At 44.0% G+C, this 22,334-nt stretch overlaps 1 protein-coding gene across 1 annotated transcript in view; it reads right to left on the reverse strand.

The window, feature by feature from the left end:
• Positions 1–22,092, reverse strand: part of elovl8b (ELOVL fatty acid elongase 8b) — a 70,021-nt gene extending 47,929 nt beyond the window's left edge. Inside the window, exon 1 of the mRNA XM_070886766.1 lies at positions 21,974–22,092. The gene's annotated coding sequence lies outside the window, so the exon portion shown is untranslated. The remainder of the gene's footprint in view (positions 1–21,973) is intronic.
• Positions 22,093–22,334: the final 242 nt, after the last annotated feature.

The following is a 22,334-nucleotide window of genomic DNA, read 5'->3' on the forward strand; positions in this document are numbered from 1 at the left end:
ACAGACTATTATCTGAATGGTGACAGATTAGGAAAAGGGAAGGTGCAACGAGACCTGGGTGTCATGGTACATCAGTCATTGAAGGTTGGCATGCAGGTACAGCAGGCGGTTAAGAAAGCAAATGGCATGTTGGCCTTCATAGCGAGGGGATTTGAATACAGGGGCAGGGAGGTGTTGCTACAGTTGTACAGGGCCTTGGTGAGGCCACACCTGGAGTATTGTGTACAGTTTTGGTCTCCTAACTTGAGGAAGGACATTCTTGCTATTGAGGGAGTGCAGCGAAGGTTCACCAGACTGATTCCCGGGATGGCGGGACTGACCTATCAAGAAAGATTGGATCAATTGGGCTTGTATTCACTGGAGTTCAGAAGAATGAGAGGGGACCTCATAGAAACGTTTAAAATTCTGACGGGTTTAGACAGGTTAGATGCAGAAAGAATGTTCCCAATGTTGGGGAAGTCCAGAACCAGGGGTCACAGTCTGAGGATAAGGGGTAAGCCATTTAGGACCGAGATGAGGAGAAACTTCTTCACCCAGAGAGTGGTGAACCTGTGGAATTCTCTACCACAGAAAGTAGTTGAGGCCAATTCACTAAATATATTCAAAAGGGAGTTAGATGAAGTCCTTACTACTCGGGGGATCAAGGGTTATGGCGAGAAAGCAGGAAGGGGGTACTGAAGTTTCATGTTCAGCCATGAACTCATTGAATGGCGGTGCAGGCTAGAAGGGCTGAATGGCCTGCTCCTGCACCTATTTTCTATGTTTCTATGTTTCTATAGGTATGTGAAGAGTAAAAGATTAGTGAAGACCAATGTAGGTCCTTTGCAGACAGAATCAGGTGAATTTCTAATGGGGAACAAAGAAATAGCAGACCAACTGAACAAATACTTTGGATCTGTCTTCACGAAGGAAGACACAAATAACCTTCCGGAAATACTAGGGGTTCGAGGGTCTAGCGAAAAGGAGGAACTGAAGGAAATCCTTATTAGTCAGGAAATTGTGTTAGGGATATTGATGGGATTGAAGGCCGATAAATCTCCAGGGCCTGATGAGCTGCATCCCAGAGTACTTAAGGAAGTGGCCCTAGAAATAGTGGATGCATTGGTGATCATTTTCCAACATTCTATTGACTCTGGATCAGTTCCTATGGACTGGAGGGTAGCTAATGTAACACCACTTTTTTTTTAAAAAGGAGGGAGAGAGAAAACAGGTAATTATAGACCGGTTGGCCTGACATCGGCGGTGGGGAAAATGTTGGAATCAATTATTAAAGATGAAATAGCAGCACATTTGGAAAACAGTGACAGGATCGGTCCAAGTCAGCATGGATTTATGAAAGGAAAATCATGCTTGACAAATCTTCTAAAAATTTTTGAGGATGTAACTAGTAGAGTGGACACGGGAGAACCAGTAGATGTGGTGTATTTGGATTTTCAAAAGGCTTTTTGACAAGGTCCCACACAAAAGATTAGTGTGCAAAATTAAAGCACATGGTACTGGGGTAATGTATTGACATGGATAGAGAACTGGTTGGCAGACAGGAAGCAGAGTCGGAAAAAACGGCTCCTTTTCAGAATGGCAGGCAGTGACCAGTGGGGTGCTGCAGGGTTCAGTGCTGGGACCCCAGCTATTTACAATATACATCAATTATTTAGATGAAGGAGTTGAATGGAATATCTCCAAGTTTGCAGATGACACTAAGCTGGGTGGCGGTGTGAGCTGTGAGGAGGATGCTAAGAGACTGCAGGGTGACTTGGACAGATTAAGTGAGTGGGAAAATGCATGGCAGATGCAGTATAATGTGAATAATTGTGAGGTTATCCACTTTGGTGGCAAAAACAGGAAACATAGAAACATAGAAACATAGAAACATAGAAACATAGAAAATAGGTGCAGGAGTAGGCCATTCAGCCCTTCTAGCCTGCACCGCCATTCAATGAGTTCATGGCTGAACATTCAACTTCAGTACCCCATTCCTGCTTTCTCGCCAGAATATTATCTGAATGGTGACAGATTAGGAAAAGGAAAGGTGCAATGAGACCTGGATGTCATGGTACATCAGTCATTGAAGGTTGGCATGCAGGTACAGCAGGCGGTGAAGGCAAATGGCATGTTGGCCTTCATAGCTAGAGGATTTGAGTATAGGAGCTGGGAGGTCTTACTGCAGTTGTACAGGGCCTTGGTGAGGCCACACCTGGAATAGTGTTCAGTTTTGGTCCCCTAATCTGAGGAAGGATGTTCTTGCTATTGAGGGAGTGCAGCGAAGGTTCACCAGATTGATTCCCAGGATGGCAGGACTGACATATGAGGAGAAACTGGATCAACTGGGCTTGTATCCACTGGAATTGAGAAGAATGAGAGGGGATCTCATAGAAACATAAAATTCTGACAGGATTGGACAGGTTAGAGGCAGGAAGAATGTTCCCGTTGCTGGCGAGTTCCAAAATCAGGAGTCACAGTCTAAGAATAAGGGGTAAGCCATTTAGAACCGAGATGAGGAGAAACTTCTTCACTCAGAGAGTGGTTAACATGTGGAATTCTCTACCGCAGAATGTTGTTGAGGCCAGTTCGTTAGATATATTGAAAAGGGAGTTAGATATGGCCCTTACGGCCAAAGGGATCAAGGGGTATGGAGAGAAAGCAGGAAAGGGGTACTGAAGTTGCATGATCAGCCATGATCTTGTTGATTGGCGGTGTAGGCTCGAAGGGCCGAATGGCCTGCTTCTGCACCTAATTTCTATGGGCAAGACTTTCCACTTAGTGGCTAAGGCCAGTGCAGACTTCTGCTGCCGCTATGCATGAGCAGGAGGAGAAGGAAGACAGGAGATTTTTTTTGTGGGGGGGGGGGGGGGGGGGGGAGGGGGGGCCGCATGTGGGGAACAACCTGTGGCCATCTCTTTTGAGACAGATGAGGCACCAGGACCAAGTGGTGTGCAGGTGGTGACGCCAAGATGTGTGACATTGCAGACGCCGACCCCCCCGGTCAGTGTGATATGCACTCGCCTGCCATGAAGAACCAGACTGCAAGCTTACTTTCCCTGTGTAGGGGGAAACGGTCGCGATCTTATCCAGGGGTTCGCGGGTTTCTCAGCCAATTGGAGCCAGTTCTCTACAACCTGGAGCGAGTTCTGCTTGCTCTTCTCCAGCTGGTCTTCTGAGCAGTCAGACTGCTCGGGAGACGTTGGAGGCGATCAGGGAGCAGACAGCTGCAACCAATGCCCTACGGCATGCGTTGCTGGCTGGACACGGCGCTGCACCCAAAGGTGTTGTGTCCACTCACAGCGAGACCCCGAGAACGCAAGCGAGTACGGAGGACACAGTTCCTCCTGACTCGGAAGTAGAGCCTGAGGCTTCTGCTTCCGCTCCGTTACCTCCACCATGGCAGGAAGTCTTGCCGTCCCACTCTGCACGACGTTTGGTGTCGGTCTGCATAGACCAAAACTGGTGGGTGGGGTGCGAACACTGGGTGGGACAAGATCTGGAGGGAAACGTAGCCGCAGGTAGGGAGGGGGGAGGGGGGCGGGGGAAGTGCTTCTCAATAGTTCACTTATCATCACTTTATTACTCTCTTGCTTTGTTACTAAATTGGTCACTTGTATTCAATACTTAAATGTTCACTTTCCATTCTTTGAGATGGCCACTTGTTAGCATGACTGAGATGGCCACTTGTTCTTTAAAACTTAAATGTTCAATTTCTTCTTTTAACGTTTTGGGGATTTTGAGGGAAGGGTGGGTTGGTGCGGGGGGGGGGGGTTGGAGGAAGGGTGTTGTTCATTAGTTCTTAAAAAAAGTGATCCTTAAGAAAAAAAATTTCTACAACTTTTGTACCTTCTCTTAGTTACTTACAACGTAGTTTTTCATGCATATTTGTTTGTTTATTCTGTTTCCTCATGGAAATTAAACTTTTGATTAACCGTAACTGTAATTGAACGTTTGAGTATCAACAATAGTAGTTCATGCGAAGCGCTCATTAATGTGCTGCTGACGCAAAAGCTTAGTGGCCGTGTAACTGCCACTGTCTACTGGTCTTTGGGAAACGTGGGTGGTACCGGTGCTAGATCGCCATGCTGATTAAGGTCCCCTATGTCCTCTCCCGCCTGTTCCTCCTCGCCGGCTGCCTCTTCTGTCTCATCTCCTTCTGGAGGTGGACCTGCAACATGATCTTGCATTTTGTGTCCTCTCTTTATAGCTAGGTTATGCAGCATGCAACACACCACAATAAACTCTGCCAGCTGATCAAGGTGGCACTGGAGGCTGCCTCCAGAATGATCCAGGCATCTGAAGCGCTGCTTTAGGACTCCAATTGTCTTTTCAACGATGTTGCGAGTCGCTGTGTGACTTTCATTATACTGCTTCGGTGCTTCAGTGACAGGATTACTCAGAGGGGTCATGAGCCAACTGGCAAGACCACATCCTTTATCCCCCAGCATTCAACCGTGACCTTCTGGCTGATTGACAAACAGGTCAGGGATAGCACTTTCACGCAAGATGTGCGCATCATGGATGCTGCCAGGAAATGTAGCATTTACTGTCATAATTGTTTAATTGTGATCGACAACAAGCTGCACATTTAGTGAATGTAACCCCTTTGTTACGAAACACCTCCGCGTTCTTCAAGGGTGCTTTCAGGGCAATGTGCGTGCAGTCTATTGCGCCCTGCACCTTGGGGAAGTCTGCCATTCTCAAGAAACCCAATGCCCTCTCAGTCTGCGCCTCCCTAGTCATTGGGAAGCTTATGAAGTCCATCCTGTTGAATGCAGCAATGTGTAGCGTGCTGAGAGATATGGCAAATGTCGCCAGCTGAAGCCTGAAAAGATCCCGATGCGTAAAAGGCTAGGGCAGCAGTAACCTTCACCTCAATGGACAGTGCAGTTCTGATGGTGCTGGAAGGCTGCAGATCATCCCTGATGAGTTGACATATCTCATCGATGACCTCCTTCCGGAATCGCAGTCTCCTAAGACAAGCATTTTCAGACAAGTTTAGGTAGGATTGCTTTTCCAAGTACCTTCGTTGGCTATACGGTCTCCTCCTCTGTCCTCGTCTCCGTATTACTGTGCCAACCAGTGTGTGAGCAGTTGCAATTAAAAGGCAGGGAAAGCATAGGCCCCATATCACTATCAATAATTACTTTCACGAATTTTAATAATCTCTCTACTCTATACTCTCTAATCACTGTAGTCTGCCCTCTCTGTACCAGTCAGTTTGATCAGCCCCAACAATATCATTAAATTACTTCACTATTTAAAAGTTATTTACTAAATTATTCCAATATAAGAGATCTATTTAGCATAAATAGGTTGATAATACCTATTTATATTCCCTGTCCCAAATTTCAGAGTACAATTTTACTCTCTAAATGACTCACAACTAATTCTCCACCCTTCCTCCGAAGTTAAAAATGGCGTCCGTAGTGCCCATTTCCTTCTCTTCGGCCTTGAAAAAGCAACTATTTTTCAGCACTCTTTTGGGCCTTGCATCGGCCCAGCGAAGTACATGCTCGGAGCCGAAACTTGGGATGGGCCTTGTGTGGGCGATCATTTAGCCGATCATCTCGGCGATCAAAGTGGAAACTTAGGCACCTCTTTCTGGCGATGTTTTGGACCTAGTTTCCACTTTTTGCTCAAAATGGGCCAGAGGTCAGTTTTGGGCAATAGATGGGCGATGTGAAGTGGAAAGTCTAGCCCTTACAAGTTTCTATGTTTCAAAATGAAGTTCGGGACCTGGAACATCGGGACTCTCATGGACAACCCCAACATTAACACAGCAGAAAGTCGCACTGCAATTGTTGCCCGGGAACTCAGACGCTTCGACGTCAACATTGCCGCCCTAAGCGAGATCTGGAGGGCAGGGGAAGACCAGCTCAAACAACAAAGTGGTGGTTACACCTTCTTCTGGAAAGGTAAACCAGAAGAAGAACACTGCCTCGATGGAGTTGGCTGCGCCATCAAGAATGAGCTGGTGGGCCATCTCAGAGACTCCCCCTGTGGGATAAGCGAATGTCTCATGATCTCCGGCTCACCCTATCCCGGAACCAGTGCACCACAGTCATCAGTGCGAACGCCCCAACACTCGACGCAACAGATGAGGCCAAAGAGGAATTCTACTCCAGCTTCGAACAATCCCTGTCCCGAGTCCCAACGGACGACAAACTGATCCTCCTCGGCGACTTCACTGTCAGAGTCGATAAGGACACAGACCTCTGGGGAGGCGTGATCGGCAGACAGGGGGTAGGGAAAACCAACTCCAGTGGTACCCTGCTCCTGACAAAATGCCTAGCACATGACCATATCATCACCAACACCTTGTTCCATCAGAGAGACAAGTACAAGGCATCATGGCAACACCCTCGCTACAAACACTGGCATCTGCTCGACTATGTCATCGTCCAAGCGAGGGACCACAAGGACATGCGCATCACCCGCGCCATGACAGGAGCTGACAACTGCTGGACGGACCAGCGCTAATCTGCTCAGTCATTATCAACATAGCTCCAATGCAGCGATGGCAACAGAAACAAGGCCGCAGAAAAATCAACGCCGGGGCACTCAAAGACCCAGTTAAGAAAGCCAGCGCCTCACTACCAAGCTGGCAACCCTCGATGACCCTGAAACTCAAGAGTGCCCACCAGCACCTGGTCTGCCCTCAAGGCCATCATAAACAGTGCCTGCGAAGAGGTGCTCGATCACTTAACCAGGAAACATCAAGACTGGTTTGACGAGAACAACCGGGAGATCCAAGAGCTAATAAGTGGCAAGCGCAAGGCATTTCTGAACTTAAAAGCAGCAACCCAACTTGGGAGCAGCAAAGCAGCTCTACAGGTGGCTGAAGGCCGAGGTCCAACAAAAAAACACTATTGGTCTGCAATATCCAACCTAATTCAGAATGTGCCCAACATACATTCACTATGTAATGCATTCTTCTCAATCTTGAGGACTTGTGGTCCTAAACACTTGGCAAAGGTGATTTAGTCCACTAAATAGAACATATGCACTCTATCTCACCTGTCCAAAATATCTATTGAATTTTCCTTTACATTTTACCACACTATCTACTACCTCAGTGGACAGTCCATTCTAAACATTCATCATAATCTGCATAAAGCAGTTACATATAAATTATACCTTCCCTCTTCTCAGCCTATGCCCGCTTCCTCCAGTGTTTGTAACAATCTCAAACATATTATTGAGGTTTAAGGACATAAGAAATAGGAGCAGGAATAGGCCATTTGGCACCTCGAGCCTGTTTCGCCATTCAATAAGATCCTGGCTGATCATCGAAATCAACTCCACTTTCCTGCCCTATTCCCACAGCTCGATTCACTTCGGTGGATAGATTTTTACGCAGTGTCTTGAATATAATCAATGACTGAGGATCCACAGCCCTGTGGAATAGAGAATGCCAAAGATTCATAATCCTGACTGAAGAAATTTCTCCTCATCTCAATCCTAAATGACCGACCCCTTCTCCTGAAACTTTGATCCCCTAGTTCTAGACTCTCCAGCCAGGGGAAAACAACCTCTTCGCATCCTGTCCAGCCCCTTAAGAATTTTATACATTTCAAAGAGATCACTTCTCATTGTTCTAACCTTTAGGGAATACAGGCCCATTCTACTTAATCTCTCTTCATAGGACAACCCTCCTGAAAGAATGATGGAGGCTTTGAAAAGAGAATTGGATAAGTACCTGAAGGAAAAAAATTTGCAGGGCTACAGGGAAAGGGCAGGGGAGCGGGACTAGCTGAACAGAGAGCCGCACAGGTCGAATGGGCCTCTTTTTGTGCTGTAACCATTCTATGATTATAGAAACATAGAAATTTACAGCGCAGGAGGCCGCCATTTCGGCCCATCCCGTCTGTGCTGGCCGACAAAGAGCCACACGGCCCTTCGTCAGCAGCCCTAAAGGTTACATACAAACCCATGAACAATGACGGAAAGGCAAAGAGCACCCAGCCCAACCAGTCCACTCCACACCATTGCAACACCCCTTATACTAAAAACATCTACACCCCACCCTAACCGGAGCCATGTGATCTCCTGGGAGAGGCAAAAACCAGATAAAAACCCAGGTCAATTTAGGGAGAAAAAAATCTGGGAAAATTCCTCTCCGACCCATCCAGGCGATCGAAACTAGTCCAGGAGATCACCCTGGCCGCATTCTACTCCCTGCAGTACTTACCATTATATCTGCACCGAACAACCCCAATTACCAGCTCTAGGTCCGTAACCCTGCACGTTACGGCACTTTAAGTGCCCATTCAACCATCTCTTAAAAGTGGTGAGGATTTCTGCATCCACCACTCTTCCAGGCAGCGAGTTCCAGATCCCCACAACACTGTAAAGAAGCCCCCCATCAAATCCCCTCTAAACCTTCCTCCAACCACCTTAAAACTATGTCCCCTTGTAATAACTCCCTCCACCAATGGAAATAGACCCTTACCACCATGTCCAAGCCCCTCAATATTTTGTACATCTCGATGAGGTCTCCTCTCAGCCTCCTCTGTTCCAATGAGAACAAATCCAGCTTATCCAATCTATCCTCAGAACTAAGATTCTCCATTCCAGGCAACATCCTAGTAAATCTCCTCTGCACCCTCTCTAGTGCAATCATGTCCTTCCCATAATACAGCGACCAGAACTGCACGCGATACTCCAGCTGTGGCCTAACCAAAGTATTATACAATTTAAGTATAACCTCCCTGCTCTTGTATTCTATGCCTTGACCAATAAAGGCAAGCATTCCGTATGCCTTCTTAACCACCTTATCCACCTGGTCTGCTACTTTCAGGAATCTGTGGGCAAGCACTCCAACCTCCCTTTGTTCATCTACACTATTAAGTGGCCTACGGCTTTCCTTATTAGCCCTCCCAAAGTGCATCACCTCACACTTCTCTGAATTAAATTCCATTTGCCACTGCTCTGCCCACCTGACCAGTAGATTGATATCCTTCTGCTGCCCTTGACTTTCCTCTTCATTATCAACCACACAGCCAATTTTAGTGTTGTCTGCAAACTTCTTAATCATACTTCCTATATTCAAATCTAAATCGTTGATATATACCACAAAAAGCAAGGGACCCAGTACTGAGCTCTGCGGAACCCCACTGAAAACATCCTTCCAGTCACAAAAACATCCAATCAATCATTACCCTTTGCTTTCTACCTCCAAGCCAATTTTGGATCCAGCTTGCCACTTTGCCCTGGATCCCATGGGCTTTAACCTTCATGACCAGTCTACCATGCGGGACCTTATCAAAAGCCTTGCTAAAGTCCATATATACATCGTACACACTACCCTCATTGACTCTCTTGGTTACCTCCTCAAAAAATTCAATCAGGTTACTCAAACACGATCTTCCCTTAAATCCGTGCTGACTGTCCCTAATTAATCCTTGCCTATCCAAATGCAGATTTATCCTGTCTTTCAGGATTTTTCCCAATAATTTTCCCACCACTGAGGTTAGGTTGACTGGCCTGTAATTACTCAGCCTATCCCTTTTTCCCTTCTTAAACAAGGGTACTACATTAGCAGTCCTCCAATCCTCCGGCACCATGCCCATATCCAAAGAGCACTGGAAAATGATGGTCGAGGCCTCTGCTATTTCCTCTTTTACTTCGCTCAACAACCTGGGATGCATTTCATCCGGGCCTGGGGACTTATCTACTTTCAAAGCTGCTAAACCCCTTAATACTTCCTCTCTCACTATATTTATTTCATCCAGAGTATCACACTCCTTCTCTATAGCAGTATCTGCATTAACTCTTTCCTTTGTGAAAATAGATGCAAAGTATTCGTCGAGAACCCTACCAACATCTTCTGCCTCCTCACAAAGATTACCCTCATGGGCTCCAATCGGCCCTACCCTTTCTTTAATTACCCTCTTACTCTTAATATATTTATAGAACCTCTTGGGGTTTTCCTTAATTTTACTGGCCAATAATTTCTCGTGCTCTCTCTTAGCATTCCTAATATCCTTTTTAATTCTACCTCTTATCTTTCTATATTCCTCTAAAGATTCTGAAGTATTTAGCCGTTGATGTGTGACATAAGCGTCCCTTTTTTTCTTAAACCTCCCCTGTAAGTCCCTAGACATCCAGGGAGCTCTAGAATTATTTTTCCCAGCTTTTTTCTTTAAGGGCACATGTTTGGCCTGAACCTTTATACCAAGAATCAAGCTTGTAAACCTTTGTTGCACCCCCTCCAAGGAAAGTATATTCTTCTTTAGGTAAGGAGACCAAAACTGTACACAGTACTCCAGGTGTGGTCTCACCAAAGACTGCTATGATGATGATGATATAATTGCAACAAATCTTCCTTACATTTATATTTCTTGCAATAAAGGCCAACGGCTAAAAGCTTAACATACGCGATGCTGTTCATCACACGTGAATGGACACATGTCCTTTCTTAAATGATTTCATCACATTATACACATTTTTAAAATCTGTTTTAAAAAAAAATCAGCTCTATTCATATCTCGCTGAATGGAGGACTCAAGATGGAGCAGGGTACATGAATGTAAATGGCACAAGTGGGAGATGGTGGAGAATGCTTTTGCACATTGTGGAATCTCTGTGGGAGGGAATGTCAAGGAATGGAGGACTGTAGAAGGATCACCCAATAAGCTCTCCTTATTGTGTTGAAGAAAAGCAAAAAGAAAAAAAAATGTCAAATCACCAGCATGATATGCACTGATAGTCAGTGATGTAAGGAAGGTTCCCATTAACTGACACCAAGTGGTGTAGAGGAGCCTCATTTTCACTGACGATGATGTACATCATTGTCCACCCAGTACTGGAAGCATATAAAAGCAATGGAAAAGGTGCAGGGCAGTGTACCAATGGTGTGGTGTTACAGACATGAAGACTTGAGAAGTTAGGATTTTTAATTAAGCTGTTAAGTGGAGGGGTGATTTGTTCGAGGTCCTCAAGATTATCAGCTGCATTACATTTTTTGATATACTACTTGGGTTCAATGACCATACTAGTAAGCTGACCACATGTCCCTCAAGAACAAAAGTTTTTCTTTGCCCAATATGAAGTACAGATAATGCATACCAAGGGTTGGATAGAGAACCCATACATTGTATCGAATATATTATATGCCACCATATGACCTCCTTTAGAAAGCAGAACAATCAGACCACAGGCCAACACATTAATTTATTTAACATTACACACATAAATGTAGAATCAAACAGTAATTACAATCTTTACTTTTCCTTGAGAAAAAAGGTTTCCACTATGCCATCTTTCAACATAAAATTGATCCCCAGAACATATGACAAAACAGTATCACAACGCCAGATTGAACCCAATCTCTAGACTTCGGACCAACATGCTCACCTGAGCTCATGTCGCCAAATCTAAGCACATAATTGAATGCTCCTGGCCACAGAGCTATCCAAAAGGATCATTGACGCTTCTCCCATATGGACCTGATCGATGACTCCTGTGACTGGGATGAAGTCAGTCAAAGCCAGTACCCCAGGAAGCCAATCACCCAAGATGCTTGGAACTGAATGAGATGGCTTTTGATCTGCACCAAGTACTTTCAATTATTAGGGAGGAGATTTGAGAGAAATTGACAATCATGAGGGAGAACATTGGGAACAGGGGAATGGGGAAGTACCAGTAGACTGGAAACAAATTATTATATGGCAACAGTTTAGCTCAAAAGACAATGGTATAAGCACCAAAGCAATTCAGTTACTTTGCCGTGCTGCATCAGCATGAGTAGCTGCAGAATCCAATTCTTGAGCAACAGTCTTTGCCACAGAAGGTGTGGATGTAAATCAGAGCTAGATGAAGAAGCCCGCAGTGTTAACTCTTGAAGCATGATGTGCTTTCCTCTTTGCATTCTTCTCTATCCTCTCTCTCAAGTCTCTCTGGCTCCTCAATGCAACACAGCCCTCCAGTGTATATTGCTGTTAGCCACATCTTACCAGCTTGTGGTATCGATGTTAAAAGTTTAAGGCCATCTTTCAGACATCATTCAACCAGAGCATAGGTCGGCTCAGCAGTTTTGCAAGTTCTCCATTTAAAAGATCCTTCAAAATGCTTGCATTTTCCATCTAACATAGATGACCAGGCCACCGGAGGCATGTGTGTTTGAGAAATGGTAGTAGACTTGGAAACTTAGCTTCCTTGAGTACTTTGGTGTCAGGAACTTTGCCTTTCCACTTGATAATTAGACTACGGCAGAGACAACAGGTGTCAAAAGGGTTGCAGCAGCATGCTCAGACTGCATGGTTGGTAGACCCGAGCCGGAATAGGCCTTACGATCCTTCAAGCCTGCTCTGCTATTCAATATGATCATGGCTGACCTTCAACCTCAACAGCACTTTCCTGCTCGATCCCCATAGCCCTGGATTCAAAAATCTATCTATCTCAGCCTTGAATATACTCAGCGTCTCTGCATCCACAGCCCTTTGGGGCAGCGATTCCAAAGATTCACAACCTTCTGAGTGAAGAAATTCCTCATCTCAGTCTTAAATGGCCGACCCCTTATCCTGAGACTATGCTCCCTTGTTCTAGACTCTTCAGCCAGGGGAAACAATCTCTCAGCATCTATCCTGTCAATCCCCTTCAGAATCTTATAGTACTTCTCAGTACCTTTGTGTTCAATATTAATTTCCCATTATTCCACACAGGCTTAGTTAATTGGCCGAATGTGGTTGCTGCCTTTCAATGCAAAAATTTAGCGTGTCATCTAGAGCTAAGTTATCAAATACAGTTGATCCGAAGTAGCAGAATTTGCATACAACTTCCAGAATGCCGTTAGCTATGAAACTTCTGGTGCAGTCAATACACCCTGTGCCATGATCACGGTCTTCTTTGGACTAATAGTCTAAATTCATCACAAATCTGTAAAAAGCTGTTGCAAATAAAAACTGAAAATGCTGGAAATACTCAGGTCAGGTAGCATCTGTGGAGAGAGAAACAGAGTTAACGTTTCAGGTCGATGCCCTTTCCTCAGAACTGGAAAAAGTTAGCGATACAACAGGTTTTAAGCAAGTGAAGAAGCAGGGAAAGTGGTGGGTGGGGGTGGGGAGGGAAGGAAAGAACAAAAGGGTTAGGCAGGAGAGAATAAAAGACAAAAGGACTGATGATCTCGCCTGCGTTCCATCCATTAGTTTTTGTAAAAGCTGTTGCAATGTTGTTTAAGTTCCACTTCATTGTGTGCAATGAGCACTGCATAGTTGGTAATAACATCTCTTAACAGATGTTTGGCTTTACCATTTGCTCTTGAGCATGCAATATTAAAAAGTTTTCCATCTGATCTTGTACAGAGTAATACACCTTCAGGAACAGAGTAGTAAGCATAATGAAGCAGCAAAGAGATAAATATACCAAAGAACGTTAGTGCCAGGCAATGACCAGTGTCTAACCATGGCCCCTTGACATTCAACGGCATTACCATCGCCGAATCCACCACCATCAACATCCTGGGGGTTACTATTTATCAGAAACTTAACTGGACCAGCCACATAAATACTGTGGCAACAAGAGAAGGTCAGAGGCTGGGTATTCTGTGGCGAGTGACTCACTTCTTGACTCGCCAAAGCCTTTCCACCATCTACAAGGCACAAGTCAGGAGTGCTGGAATACTCGCCACTTGCCTGGATGAGTGCACCTCCAACAACACTCAAGAAGCTTATCAACGCTATCCAGGACAAAACAGCCCACTTGATTGGCACCCCATCGACCACCTGAAACAATTACTCCCTCCACCATTGGCGTACCATGTCTGCAGTATGTACCATTTACAAGATGCACTACAGCAACTCGCCAAGGCTTCTTCGGCAGCACCTCCCAAACCCACGACCTCTATCACCTAGAAGGACAAGGGCAGCAGGAGCATGGGAACACCACTACCTGCAAGTTCCCAGTTACACACTATCCTGACTTGGAAATATATTGCCATTCCTTCATTGTCACTGGGTCAAAATCTTGGAACTCCCTCCCCAACAGCGCTATGGGTGCACCTTCACTGTGGGAGACTACAGCGGTTCAAGGTGGTGGCACGCCACCGCCTTCTCAAGGGCAATTAGGGATGGGCAATAAATGTTGGCCTTGCCAGTGGCGCCCACATCCCAGAAACAAAATTTTAATAAACACATTGCTGTTTGACATCAAAAAAATTTCAAAACTAAGTTACCATTGCACTGAATTGTAGCCTTTATACTATCAGGGAGGGATCGAATTAGACCGAGGAGGGCTGAGGCATTAATCAAAGAACAGCAGGGGAGTTCTACTGGCCAAGTTATTCTTCACCCAGCATCACAAAAGCAGATTATCTGGTCATTATTATATTACTGCTTGTGAGACCATGCTGCGTTCCCTACATCATAACAGTGATCAACAAAATAGACCAAGAAAAACACAGCACAGTACAAAGCAGGCAAACATTTATATAACACTCCTTTTGTCAGTAGAGAAAAAAAAACACACAAAGGCTGCCTCATGAGCCGATCAACTGAAAAATGATCAGCTACCTGGCCCAACCCCACAACTTAGAAAAGATAGTGTGAAAACAAAGACTGCAGGTTCACAGGCCAATAAACCTGCACAAATGTGGCACTTATATTACAGGAAGCATATCAAACAAAATGTTGCACAAAACTGGCCCAAGTGGCTGGAAATGCCCCCTTTTGAAAAAAAAACTCAACTAAAAAAAAAAATCATACCTAACTGAGTTACTCTGGAGCAAGTTTATTTGGGGAAAATGCCGTTTTTTTAAACGTACGCCAGAAAAAACTTACTCCAAAAAAATTGGAGTAAGTCATGGCCAAAATTGATCCCTAAGTATCTAATTTTAATTTCTTAAACAAAATTGTTAAAACTGTACATTTCACCTGCAAGATGGAAAAACCTTGAGCGCCAAAATTTAATCATCTCTCTGGTCATGTGCATTGTTGATTTTGGCACAACAGGTTGCATCATGAATGCTCTCTCATGGGTTGTAAGCAGGTCACATTAACTTTCTCAAATAATTAGTTCTGAATGCCACATTGTAAACCAGAAATAAATATACAATGTATTAAGGATTTTAGGAACAGAGTTACAAAATCTTGCCCAAATTGAAGGCCTCAGCATAACGGAGCCGATGTGGTGCATCAGGCACAGCCCGCCGGCAAAGACGAGAAATAAAATCGGGCCACTGCTACCGCCGGAAATATACGCGCACTTCCTGCCCGCCATATTGGGCCCTTAGGAGTCCGAGTAACGTGGACCAATTTCTAGGCCAGCAAGTCTTTGGCATGCTCAGCGAATAGCAAGTCTTGCTGCCAATTGTAAAGAAAAATAGAATCTGGTTATTTATGCTCTGTATCTGCAAAGCCTTGGGCATCACCATTCTGGCACAATGTAATCTACAACCCCCGCTCGCCAAAAAAATGGGCTCTCCTGAATTCTTGGCTGCAGTTTCCAAGCTCCACTTACTGTTTAGTGATGTAAATGGTCAGACCGCAGTGAAGTGTGTAAAACTCAGGGAAGCTATTAATACATTGAAGATAGCCATCAAAATAATAAAATGGAACGAAGCACAAACTTACATCTGAAATAAAGATGGGAAAAACAATGTAACAGTTGGCAGAGGAAGCAAAGTAAAAGAAAGGAGTTCTTCTTTGACCAGTTATGGAAACATTTTCTAATTCTGCTGCCAAACCCCAAATCCATGCTTTTGTCACCTCCAGACTCAAATAGTCAAATGCTCTCCTGATCAGTCTCCATAAACTTCAGCTCATCCAAATCTATGCTGCCCATATCCTATCCCACAAAGTCCTGCTCACCCATCACCCCTGACCTATATTGGCTCCCATTCCCCCAACACCTCCAATTTAAAATTCTCTTCCTTACATACAAAGCCCATCATGGTCTTTTGGTACCCTATCTCTGCAACCACCTCCAGTCCTACAACGCTCCAAGAACGCCAACCCTGGGAGTTTGAATTAAAAAACAAAGCAAAGGGGAAAATGTATTACTAAACCATTTGAATTAAACAACTTTAAATTATCAATTGTATAGTGCAAATTTATACATACAGGATAAGCTAGAAGAAACAAACAAACCAGGGACAAAGCTAATCAAGGAAAAGTTTCAAGTGCACAGTACTGGTTTTGTCACTGATATGTGGGTGGCACCGAAAGGCCAATCGCCCAACATGTCAGAGTTGTATTGTACTGTAGATTTATTTTTTGTCAATAAAAGGAGTTTTACAAGGAAACTTTGTGGGATGGATTATTGCGCACACACACACTTAATACAATTTCAAATGGCGACGTTGCAGTCATCAGAAATCTCCTTTGACTTGGCTGTTAAAAAGGTGCAAAAGTGTATGTCTCACTCCACATCAGAAAACAAGACCGAATAACTTATTTCAAACAGTAATTGGACGACTGGGTGACAAATACAATTAGTATAATGGAATTTACAGTAATCTGGCTGGCATACGCAACATTTTATTTTGATAATGTATATATCTATTTTCCTCACATCCATGATCACTTCTTTCCGCATAAAAAAGTCACACAGCAACTCTAACCCATAGATTTAAGTATATAACTTTTAGGAAAAAAAAATGTACTGCCAACCTTCAACAGAGGAATCAGTTTTGCAAACCTGGCATTAATGTAGTGTGTTCCTGGATCAAATGCAGTGCTTCTTCTTCTACAGTCTGACCAAAATCAAAATTTTGACCAATGTTTTAGCACTATTTTTGTTTGGAGGGGTGGGGGGGGGGGGGGGGGGGGAGGGGGAAAGAGAAAAGAGGGGGAAAAAAGGAGGAACATGCAAGCTTTTCTCTTTATATTTGCTCCTCTCATGAGTTTCTGCACAACATATTATCTATCTTCAGTCAAGGGGACAGAGTAGTGACCAAGGGCCTCCAAATACTGCTCTACATTAAAAGTATGCAGCACTGACCTGGGAAGAGAGCAGGCCTCCATTTTGCATCTTCAACTTCCTCATCCTCAACACCCCAGCTAGTCCCCATACCACTAAAATTGAGACATTACCATGGGAGAGAAAAGAGGGTGTGGAAAGAACAAAACTCTTAATTTTAAAGACACATCCTCTACTTCATAGCACAAGTGCATCATAATTCCCAAGAGACTGTACTAACAGTGACAACATACCCAACAAGGAACCCATTTGTTTCTGATGAGAGACTTTTGAACTATATTATTACCCTGTACTGGACTAGGTTACAACATAGAAACATAGACATAGAAACATAGAAAATAGGTGCAGGAGTAGGCCATTCGGCCCTTCTAGCCTGCACCGCCATTCAATGAGTTCATGGCTGAACATGCAACTTCAGTACCCCATTCCTGCTTTCTCACCATACCCCTTGATTCCCCTAGTAGTAAGGACTTCATCTAACTCCTTTTTGAATATATTTAGTGAATTGGCCTCAACAACTTTCTGTGGTAGAGAATTCCACAGGTTCACCACTCTCTGGGTGAAGAAATTCCTCCTCATCTCGGTCCTAAATGGCTTCCCCCTTATCCTTAGACTGTGTCCCCTGGTTCTGGACTTCCCCAACATTGGGAACATTCTTCCTGCATCTAACCTGTAAGATCAGGGGAGATGAGAGCTGATTTGTGTTCCCTCTTCCCCACTAAAAGCAATTTCATTACACAAGCATATTAAAATTACCCTGCCAGCTCCAAGAAGAATAATCATCCTCTTTTGCATTCATTTTGTCAGTGGGATTACATATAGGGATGATTTATTAAACCCTGATGTTTTCTAAATCAATTCTGTTCAATTTTTATGCAGGACCAATCACTTTCACAAGTCATTTGGTTATACAATTAACTGATCTAAATCAGAGACACTCAGAGATACAACACTAACAATGGTTCAGTTCACGAAGGTATTCTGAATATATCTTAGAATTACTATTACTCTTGACTTAGAGTGTGAAGCAACTACAGAACTTAACAACTTTCATTTCTCTAGCACCTGTAAAGTAGAAAATGTCCCTTTTTGTCCCCTTACCTAATAGGATATACTTGCCATAGAAAGAGTGCAATGAAGATTCACCAGACTGATTCCTCGGATGTGGGGATTGTCCTATCAGGAGAGATTGAGTAGACGAGGCCTAAATTCTCTCGCGTTTAGGAGAACAAGAGGTGATCTCATTGAAACATACAAAATTCTTACAGGGCTTGACAGGGTAGATGCAGGGAGGATGTTTCCTCTGGTTGGGGAGTCTCGAACCATGGGTCACAGTCTCAGAATAAGGGGTCGGCCATTTAGGACTGAGATGAGGAGAAACTTCTTCAGTCAGAGGGTGGTGAATCTTTTGAATTGTCTACTCAGTCTTTGAGCATATTCAGGACAGAGATTGATAGGATTTTTGGATATTAAGGGAATCAAGGAATATGGGGAGAGTACAGAAAAGTGGAGTTGAGGTAGATCAGCCATGATCGTATTGAATGCAGGCTCGAGGGCCGAATGGCCTACTCCTGCTCCTAATTCTTATGTCCCAAGAGTCTTCAAAGTGGAGAAACAAATGCACAGCAATCCTGGAAGAAGTTAGGAAATTACCAAAAACAAGTGAATAGATGAAACCTATGAGGGGGCAATTTTAATTTGGAGGGGGTACAGAGAATGGCTGCACATTAAGTCAGCATTTCTGCCGTACGCAGAATTGAAGCACAAGGGATCATATTTACAAATTCAGGACAATAAAACAAAATAAGAGGAACTTTTTTTTTTACCCTTTACAAAAAAAGTGTGGTAATTATTTGGAGCAGATTACTGGCACAGATGGTAAAACAAAAAACTATAATGGATTGTTAGAAGGAACTAGACAGGTTGTCAACAAATGGAATTCAGGGTTATTGGAAATGCACCAAGAGAATACTGTAGATAGGTGGGCTAAATGGACTGAAGGTTTTTTTCTGAAAATGTTAGTTACTATTTTCCTTTAAAAGTGGTTACAGCTACATTTACCAGTATCAAGTGCCATTTGTCATTCATCTGCCTCGATACTAAATGTGTGAATCCATTCAAAAGACATCAAAATCCTATGCAAACCACCTTATCATAGTTATATTGACACAAGGTACCACAACATTGAATGACCTCAGAAAAGAAACATACTAAAATCTTGTTAACATTTCTGTCTTCCTGCATCTTATTTTGTTGGTCAATAATTTGTAACTTTGCTACCCTGGCACACATCCAAATTGTCCAGAGTCAATCAAACCTTTGAGATTGGCTTACTTTATGCTTCTTCCAATTCAACACCCACGGCTTTGTTTTTTTTTTGAAGATTGTCATTAATTCAACCTTCATAATAACATAGGACATTCTACTTAAGGAGCGGTCATCAAGATTTCTTCAATAACTCTACATTGGCAGAGTTCATAATAGTACTCAAATTACTTTTTCACAAAATAAAGCAATAGATTAAGCCACGGGCTATACAAATAGTTCCAGTGAGATATCAACTTCGTAGAAGTATTTCTTTGTCAAACTCACATAACTTTCTCATGTAATTTTTTAAAAATATACTCCAATAACCTAATGAGACAAGGAAATGGCTTCACTTATAGAAGGAACTGAATAGAATTATTTTCATTAAATAGTGCATCTTCCACAGCACCACTCAGTTGGCGAATGTTTTAGTTATCTGTCCTTTCCATGCCGCGCCTTCTCTGAATCACCTCACCTGTTCGTCTCCTTCTCATATCGTTTCTGCATACCTCTTTCTTTCCTCACATCAGGTAAAGTAATGGGTGATGGGAGCAGCTGAAGCACTTACAAGCATTTGTACTTCACCCGACCTCCACCATGCACCCCACAGTCCAGTCAACACTATGCCATCTTCCTGTCACACCTACCCTCCTTTCCACCCATGCAGTTCCCCCTCACCTCTTTACTTTGCCCCAATGATTCCATAGCACCATCAGTTGCATGAACTGCTATTGTCAACTCTTACCTCTGTCACTTTTGTTCTTCCCTCTCCTTGTCCTCCAGCCTTGCCTCCAAATATGACTTCACCCTCACCCCATCCGCCCTGTCCCTATCAATTCCTCCACCATTAACCTTATGCCCCATAAGTCAGCCCAATTTTCACACCTTTCGACTCCTCCAACCTCCAAACAACTGCCCTATCACTCAGCTCCTGCCTCCACCTCTGCTGCACTCTCCCCTCAACCCATTGAGTCTCCACTATCACCTCCTCGCCTACCTGACCCGGCTCTCTTTGCTCTCATCTTCACTTTGTGCCTCCTCATTCCAACTTTTTAAAAAAAAATTGAAAGTCCTGCATACCAGCTTCGAGCTGTGCAATTTCAACAGTGTACGTATTTGTGAGAGAAAAGCATGGGTCCCCATTAGGAGACTAGCAGGTCTCTGACATAGTCAAGAGAATGGCCTGGGGCCAAAAGTCTGAAATTGCAGTGGCAGAAGTTTCTTCCTGGTTGGTTCCAGCAACCAGCAAAGATTAGAACCGAGAGAGAAAGGGAGGGGGAGGGGGCAGATGGCCCAGGGCCTGAAAAAGCAGTGACAGAAGTATGACCAGAAGCAAAAGACAAAGAATAGATACTGTGCTCAGGATAGGAGGGGTATAGGGCAGCAGCAAAAGTAAAGGCCAAAGGTCCATGAAGGTAGCAAGGAACAGGAGCAATTGTCAGTGAGGGAAGGAAGGGTTGAAATTTAGAAAAAATAAAACTTCCAAAACAAAAATACTTAGCTAAAACTTACTTGCAGATTCAAAGATGGACATGAGAAAGGAGCAGTGGCCCCAACTAGGATCAGGAAGGTGGAGTTTGGCAATCCAGAACTTGATTCGTCATCTTTTTGAAGGAGCTCACAGCAACAATTAGTTTTGTGAGGTGCTTGTTCCACATATCCACTTTTCTACAAACTACATGGCACATCCAAGTTCGGCACTTTGAATCACATGAAAGCATTATCTGTGCACAGGCTTTCAATGCACCTACATTTCTGCCATTGGCATATGGGAGCCAGTTATAGGAATGTTAACATTAAGAAACCAGAGTGCAGATATTACTTATGAAGACTCAGCAAAACGTCTAGAGGTCTATAAAATTATCAAGTGGTTCGATAGGGTAGACGTGGGTCCAAAACAAGGAGTCATAAATATAAGATATAAGAAATCAAATAAAGAATTTAGGAGGAACTTCTTTAACCAGAGTAATGAAAATGTATTTCGGCAGAGACTTTAAACCGAGGCCCAATCTGGCATCGCTGGCAAACCTAACAGATCCCACTGCCATTATCTCAATGCTGTCTGTGGGATCTTGCTGCGCCCCATATTACAACAGTGACTGCACTTCAAAAACAAAAAGTACTTCATTGGTTATAAAGCGTTTCGAGACGTCCTGAGGTCGTGAAAGGCGTTCTATAAATGAGAATTCTTCCTTCGATCCTAATTTGACCTCACGGACAGTGAAAGGCGGCCGACAGTGCGGAACTGGAACTGCAATCGATCCCGTCTAAGGCGCCACTTTTCGCCTGTGCACCAACGAGGATGCGGAGTCCACCACCAATCAGCAGGAAACCAGCGAACTGCTGTGAGCGGATAGGCCTGCATCGCTCTCCATGCAGCGCAGTCTGGTTCACCCAAAACATTTCATTCGGAGTAAAGACCGATTTCACAAGATTAGCGCTAATAATGCGGTTAAAGTGAAGGTCTAACTCGGAGAGCCCTGAACTTTTAAAGACAAACATATTCCCCCACACCAAAAAAAAAGTTTCCCCAATTCTTCTAATGCCTCGAAATGAAAACTTGGTTTGAAAAAAAACAATTCCCCCAAAAATTATGCTTTGCAATTAGTGCTGGGAGTCTCCGGGACGCCAAAAAAAAATGTATGAATCCTGATCGGAACGGAATCGTTTGCACAGCATTCAACAAGTGATGCAATCAATAACGGCCGATGCCACGCCTCGATAAAGAACAAAAGGCAGCCACGATTAACACTGATCAACTTGCCTGTGTGGGAGGGAGGGCCGAGCCCGAGCCACACTCAGCTGGCCGCCGAACGCTCCGCAAGTGCCGCCAGGTGATGCCGCGCGAATGCAGAAGCTCCGGGAACTGGGAGGGCGACACAGACAGAGCGAGAGAGAGCTGGGGCAAGGAGTCAAGTGTGCGTCAGCTTCCCCTGCCTGCTGCGCATGTCTGACTGATCGCCCGCTTCCCCAACTGGCATTGCCACTCTGATCGATTCACTCATCATTCGCAGGAAATATTTTTGTAACATATACGCGCTCTGAAAGTAAGTGCTGATTTTTCTTTTGGGATGAGAATTCAGTTTCATTTTGAAGAAAAGTGAGAAAAATCACAAGATCATTTC

Source organism: Pristiophorus japonicus, chromosome 8 (genome assembly GCF_044704955.1).
Source record: "Pristiophorus japonicus isolate sPriJap1 chromosome 8, sPriJap1.hap1, whole genome shotgun sequence".
NCBI classification, from domain to species: domain Eukaryota; kingdom Metazoa; phylum Chordata; class Chondrichthyes; family Pristiophoridae; genus Pristiophorus; species Pristiophorus japonicus.